The sequence below is a fragment of the Tamandua tetradactyla genome, chromosome 7 (assembly GCF_023851605.1).
Source record: "Tamandua tetradactyla isolate mTamTet1 chromosome 7, mTamTet1.pri, whole genome shotgun sequence".
In the NCBI taxonomy this organism is placed as follows: Eukaryota; Metazoa; Chordata; class Mammalia; order Pilosa; family Myrmecophagidae; genus Tamandua; species Tamandua tetradactyla.
In genome coordinates, this window is record NC_135333.1 from 85,433,949 (window position 1) to 85,441,386 (window position 7,438).

General features: G+C 37.1%; 1 pseudogene; it reads right to left on the reverse strand.

The window, feature by feature from the left end:
• Positions 1-855: 855 nt before the first annotated feature.
• LOC143689843 (twisted gastrulation protein homolog 1 pseudogene) lies at positions 856-1,725 on the reverse strand (annotated as a pseudogene).
• Positions 1,726-7,438: the final 5,713 nt, after the last annotated feature.

The window sequence follows — 7,438 nt, forward strand, 5'->3', positions numbered from 1 at the left end:
AAATTTTAAAAAAAGGCGTAAATAGTTTTAAGTCTGCTTCCCATCATAATTTTGAGCATTTTCGACCTTGCCTGTTCATACTCTTAAATTCTTTTCTTTTAATTCCCCTCCTATCACTCATCCCTGTGAGCACTTGGTTCTGCCTTTCCTCGGCCTGAGAGTGGGCCTTCTAGCCTTCCAGCCTACCTTTGATTTCAAGCTGTACTTTCCAGGCAATGGGGACTGGCTGTTTCCCTGGTGCTCCAATTATAGTCTAATTTAGCAGTTATTCTCCGCTCCTAATGTTCTCTAAATTTATATCATAAGTCACAAGAAATGCTCTAAGTTCCTAATTATTTACTCTAGCAGTGTACTTAATGTCATTTCATAGGAACACACCAGTATTCTCAGTAAAGGGTCTTCCTCACTATCTCCACAGGGGGAACAGAAGAGAATGAGAATCTTTTCCTGAAGCTGTCAGCATGTGCATTGTAGGATGAATCCTATTATGTACTAGTTTTAATTTATAAAATATTGTAATATTCTAAAACCAATGTCAAAGGGTTGAAATGGTGCTTTTATATTTGAACATCTACCCTGTATTTAGGACAGATAAAAAAGGCACAGTCAACAATAGCATATAAATATAAAAACTCAGTGTCTGAGGAGTGGTATGTTGAAGAAATTGTGACTTCCTTTAACATGCTTCTGCCAGTATTTTCAAAACAAAAGGTTTTGGGGATGCTTGAAGAAAATGCCCTCTGTTGTTATGCTGGAAACATCAGATCTTTCAAGGAGTCCTCTCCACACTACTTGTTTCTTTCTATGAACAAAGTTGTACATGAATTCAAAGGAAAAGATTTATTGTTAGTGGGCAATAAGATCACTAAGAGCAGTTATAACTATGTAATTTAACAAATTACTATTTAAATTGCTATTTAAAATATGACGTATTTTAAAAGGAATGCATTCTAAATTCATTACATCTTCTTAAAACACGGACATTCTCATACCTCCAGAAGTGAATAACCTTTAATACCTTTCTTTCTGATGACATCGGTTTGCATTTCTTTTGATTCTTTAAAGCATGCAGTTCATGCATTTGACAGTTTTATTGCCATAGTCGATGCACTCTGGACAGATGCACTCATAGCAGGCATTATGGAACCAACAGTATTTGGATGCCCCTGTGGACTCTCAGAATATTTTACACTGATGTATGGATATGCAGTCATCAAAATAAACCACAGTGCATGTGTTCTTTGTCACTGGAATAAGGTGCATGGACATTGTTGCTGGGAATAGACACATTTTGAATGGTGCAACTGGTTCATGGCTTCCAAAAAGGAACCCAGATTCTCATACTGTGAAAGTTCTTCTGCAACAGGAAAGGAAACAGTGTTCCAATTCAACTGGGTGTCCCCTTATATAAGTACCCAGAGGACAGAAGGGACTGACTTGGTGCAGCTCTTCTGCGGTGCTCTTGGAAGTTGGAGGTGTTTCGCTGTAATTTAAAGGTTTTGTACATACCAACACAGTCGCAGCACTAATCCCAAAGAAGACCTTGACAAAAGCATACTCTCTACAACAGACACAATTTCATTCTCCAGGCCATACTGGCAAAGTTCTTCCTGTGTGAGGCTTTTGCTCATACCATTAGCACAGAGCACTTTGTTACATCTCAGCGAGCCAGGTCAGGAACATCAGGATGGCTAGAGTAAGCATAACAACATAGTGTGACTTCATGTTTCCTCAGAGAACATAATCTGTAACTCCTAAGAAACGTGCACAGGCACTGCCAGGTCTGGGTTCCTTCTGCCATAGGGCCACCATCCCTTTGTGCTGGGCGGACAGCCAGGCATCTGGAAGACAAATTCTGGGCTACTGCTCTGGGGCCTCTGCCTGGCAGATGAGGCCTGTGCCTTCTCTTTCTGCTGCTGCCTAACATTTAAAAATAAGGTATGGACATTTTTTTAAACAATATTTTTATTGAGAAATCTTCATACACATACATGTAGTGTACAATCAATGCTCATAATATCATCACATAGCTGTGATCATTTTTAGAATCTTTGCATTACTCCAGAAAAAAATAAAAAGAAAAAAGGAAAAAAACCCATGCCCCTTATCCCTCCCTCTCATTGACCACTAGTATTTCCATCTACCCAGTTTATTTTACACCTTATCTCCCCTATTATTTATTTATTCTTACCCATATATATATATTTTTTGCTTATCTGTCCATACCCTGGATGAAAAGAGCATCAAATACAAGGTTTTCACAATACACAGTCACACTGTAAAATCTATATCATTATACAATCATCTTCAAGAATCAAGGTTACTGGAACACAGCTCAACAGTACAGGTACTTCCCTCCATCCATTTCAATACATCATAAACTAAAAAGGGATATCTATATAATGTATAAGAATAATCTCCGGGATAAACTCTCTACTCTGTTTGAAATCTCTCTGCCACTGAAACTTTATTTTGACTCATTTCTCTCTTCCCCCTTTTGGTCAAGAAGTCTTTCTCAATCCCATGATGCCAGGTCCTGGCTTATCCTGGGATTTTTGTCCCATGTTTCATGGAGATTTACACCCCTGGAATTCATGTCCTACATAGGAGGGAGGGCAGGGAGTTAATCTGCTGAGTTGGTTTAGGGAGAGAGGCCACATCTGAGCAACAAAGAGGTTCTCTGGGGGTAACTCTTAGGCATAATTATAAGTAGGCTTAGCCTATCCTTTGCAGGAATAATTTTCATAAGGGTGAACCCCAAGATCAAAGGCTCAGTCTATTGATTTTGCTGTCCCCACTGCTTGCGAGAATATCAGGAATTCTCCAAATGGGGAAGTTAAATATTTCCTCCATTCTCCCCAGTCCCCCATTGCAAATACTTCTTTATTCACTACCCAAATTACTCTGAGATATATATTGGAGCATCACATTAACCTGGATAAACCAACAAGATCTCACATCCTATTCAAGATTCCATGTACTTATAGTGTTCAACTAAACTGATCAAACAAGTTAAATTTGGTAATGTGCTACCCAGAATATAAATTTTGCACCAAATAAACATCTCTCCCTTTCGTCTCACACAGAAGTTGAAGTTTTAAAATATGGGTAATATCATCCTTTACCCTGTATTCTGACCTACCCTAGTCCTATTGAGATCAGCTTCATTCATATCTGTAGTTGAAGTCTGATCCCTTTTCCAACTTTTTAAACAGTTCCTGTATGGGGTAATGCTGATTTTCATAGCATCAGAGCTCTAACTCTGAGTCTCAGGTGGACAATGTTTAAAACTTAATAATATTGCACACTTAGTAGACTATAGTGTAAATATAATTTTTATATGCACTAGGAAACCGAAAAATTCATGTGACTCACTTTATTGCAGTGGTCTGGAACTGAAGCAGTAATATCACCAAGGTATACCTGTACTCCTTTTCCTCTGTGGCCTTGTTTCTAATGATCTTTTCTTTTAAAAAAATTGTAGAAATTGTAGGTTTACAGAAACATAATGTAAAAAATATTTACATTCACATGTACCACTCATTGCCATTTTTAACACTTTGCATTAGTGTGGTTGCTTTGTTACAACTAATGAAGTAATATAATAATTGTAGTATTAAATATAGTACATATTTTACATTAGGGTGTATTTTCTTCTCTACATACCACCTTATTATTAACATTTGTTCTAATCCATGAAAAAACATTTTTAAGATTGTACTATTAATTATAGTCCACCGTTTACAATAGGGTCTACTGTGTTATACAGTCTTATGCTTTATCTTATTCTAGCAACACATACATGACCTAAAATGTCCTCTCTTAGCCACATTCACGTATATATAACTCAGTGCTGTTGACTACACTCATAATGTTGGGTGACCATTGCATTGATTTCCAAAATTTCACAATCAACCCAAATAGAAGTTACATGAACTCTCCTATCCCCAGCCACTGACAACTGATGTTCTAGATTTTAACTATGAGTTTGATATCTGTTTCATATCAGTAAGATCATAAAGATTTGTCCTTTTATTTCTGGCTTATTTCATTCAACATAAAATCTTCAAGGCTCAACCATGATGTTGCATGAACCAGAACTTCATTTACTTTTAATGCTGAATAATGTTCCATTATAGTGTATACCACAATTGGTTTAGCCCTTCTTCGGTTGATGGACACTTGGGTTGCTTCCATCTTTTTGCTACTGTGAATAATTCCACTGTGAGCATTGGTGTGCAAATAACTGTTTGCATCCCTGCTTTCAATTATTTTGGATATATAACTAGTAGAGGGATTGTGAGGTCATATGGTGATTCTAAACTTAGCTTCCTGAGGAACTGCCAAACTGTCTTCCACATCGGCTGTACTATTTTACATTCCAGCAATGAATGGGTGTTACACATTGAGCTGGTTTGAAAGGATGTATGTACCCTAGAAAAGCCATGTTTTATCCTAATCCCTGCCGCGTCCTCTTTTTCCTCCCCGGTTTGACACAGTTCCCTGGAAGGAAGGGCGGTGGCAAGGCCTTCAACGCCCCAAAAGAGGACGAGGCATAAAATGGTGTAATAGAAAAATACTGGGATTAACGACACTAATTGTGTGTTTCTTGTTGCTGGTTGTGCTCCAAGCATTATATCAAAATGAATCAGAAAGCAAAAGAATTGGAAAAAATGATACAAATTGTACAAATTGCAAAACCTTGTTAATGACTGTTTGGAAAAAATTAGGTTGGGACGCCCCCATTAAGCAAGTCATGCTGCAGATACAGCAGGCAGAAGTGCTTTTAGAACAAGTCACAGAAAAGTACCCCATAGAAAGTAAACACTTACAATTAAAAAACCCTGCATTGAGCCATCCTAGAAATTTACTCCCCACCACGGCACCGGTCCATTGCTATAAAACAATAAAAAATCTAAGCAAACAATGTAACCTTTTAATCAAAACAAGCTAACCTTTAACCAGATTAAAATAGGTCTTGACATATTGCCTCACCTGTAGAATAATAGGAAAAGAAAGTCTAAACTCAGAAAACTGCAAACACAATGTCTGTGGTTTAAGCCAATATCCTGCTGCTATTAAAATCTTGTGTAAGTGTTCCTAAGAAAATCAAAACGTGTACTTTCGCTTTGCTTCCCTGAACCTGTAACTTTACCTAAAACGTAAGCCATGACACAACCATAATTCTGTGATACCTGTTTCCTTGCCAAGAATAAGGGTATAAAATCAGTTAAGCAAAAATAAATCTAAGCAACTCTTCTCAGAGGAAAATTCTCTAAGCTGTCTCTTGGTGTTCTTCTCGCGCCGACGACCCTCCACACCTTCAAGCCCGTTCCCTCTGCTGCGGCTGGACCATGGCAAATCCCATTTTGTAGAGGCAACCATTTCTTCTAATCCCTATTCAGTACTGTATGTTTGAATCTGTAATTAGATAATCTCCCTGGAGATGTGACTCAATCAAGAGCAGTTGTTAAGCTGGATTAGGTGGAGATGTGTCTTCACCCATTTGGGTGGGTCTTGATTAGTTTACTGGAATTCCACAAAAGAAGAAACATTTTGGAGAAAGCGAGAGATTCAGAGAGAGCCAAATGACATAGCCATGAGAAGCAGAGAGTCCACCAGCCAGCAACCTTGGGAAATGAAGAAGGAAAACGCCTCCTGGGGAGCTTTGTGAAGAAAAGCCAGGAGAGAAAGCTAGCAGATGATGCCGTGTTTGCCACATGCCTTTCCAGATGAGAGAGAAACCCTGACCCTGTTTGCCATATGCCATCTCACTTGGGAGAGAAACCCTGAACTTCATTGGCCTTCTTGAACCAAGGTATCTTTCCCTGGATGCCTTAGATTGGACATTTCTATACACTTGCTTTAATTGGGACATTTTCCATGGCCTAAAATTTTTTAACTAGCAACTTATTTTAAATTTTCCTTTTTAAAAGCCATTCTGTTTCTGGTATATCCCATTCCAGCAGTTGGCAAACTAGAGCACACATCCTCTCTGACATATCCTCTCTGACCTGTATTTTTTGTTTTTTCTTTTAATAGCAACCATGCTAGTAAGTATGAAATGATATCTTATTGAGATTTTGATTTGCATTTTCTTAATAGCTGGTGAAGTTGAACATTTTTTTCATGTGCTTTTTAGCCATTTGTGTTTCCTCTTTGGAATAACATCTTTTTCCCATTTTCATATTGGGTTGTTAGTTTTTTAATTGTTAAGTTGTAAGATTTCTTTATATATTCTGGATTTTAGATGCTTATCAGAAATGTGGTTTCCAAATATTTTCTATCATTGAGTAGGTTGTCTCTTCACTTTCATGACAGAGTCCTTTGATGCATAAATATTTTTAATTTTGATGAGGTCCCATTTATCTACTTTTTCTTTCATTGCTTGGGCTTTGGGTGTAAAGTGTAAGAAACCATTGTCTAACACAAGATCCTGAAGATGCTTCCTTATACTTTTCTAATATCTTTATACTACTGGTTCATAAATTTGGGTCTTTGAACCATTTATAGTTAATTGTTATATATGGTCTGAGATAGGGGTCTTCCTTCATTATTTTGTGTATGGATATCCAATTCTCCCAGAACCATTCGTTAAAGAAACTATTCTTTCCTAGTCAAGTGGGCTTGGGAGCCTTTTCCAAAATCAACTGGCCATAGATGTGAGGGTCTACTTCTGAACTCTTAATTTTTATTCCATTAGTCCATATATTTATCCTTGTGCCAGTACCATGCTGTTTTGACTACTGTAGATTTGTAATATAGTTTAAAGTCCAGAAGTGTGAATTCTCCCACTTCATTCTTTTTTTTTTTCAAGATGTTTGTGGCTCTTTGGGGCCCTTTATCCTTTTTCATTTCTGCAAAGTAGCAGAATTCTGCAAAATTCTGTTGGAATTTTGATTGAGATTGCACTGAATCTGTAAATCATTTTGGGTAGAAATGACATCTTAACAACATTTAGTCTTCTAATTCATCAGCATGGAAGGTGCTTCCATTTACTTAGATCTTTGATTTATTTTTAGCAAACTTTTGAGTTTTCTTTGTATAAGTCATTTACCTCCTTGGTTAAATTTATTCATAGACATTTGATTCTTTTAGTTGCTATTGTAATTGGGACTTTTTTCTTGATTTCTTCTTCCAATTGTTCACTACTAGTGAATAGAAACACTTCTGATTTTTGCATGTTGATCTTGTATCCACCACTTTGCTGAGTTCTATTGTTAGCTATAGTAGCATTGTTGTCTAGTTTTTAGGACTTTCCATATATAGGCTCATGTCATGTGCAAAAAAAAAATGAAAGTTTTATTACTTTCTGTTCAATTTTGATTCCTTTTTTTCTTTTTCTTACCTACCTGCTCTGGCTATAACTTCCAGTATAATTTGAATAAAAGTGGGGACAGTGGGCATTCTTCTCTTGTTCCAGATCTTAGAGGGAAAG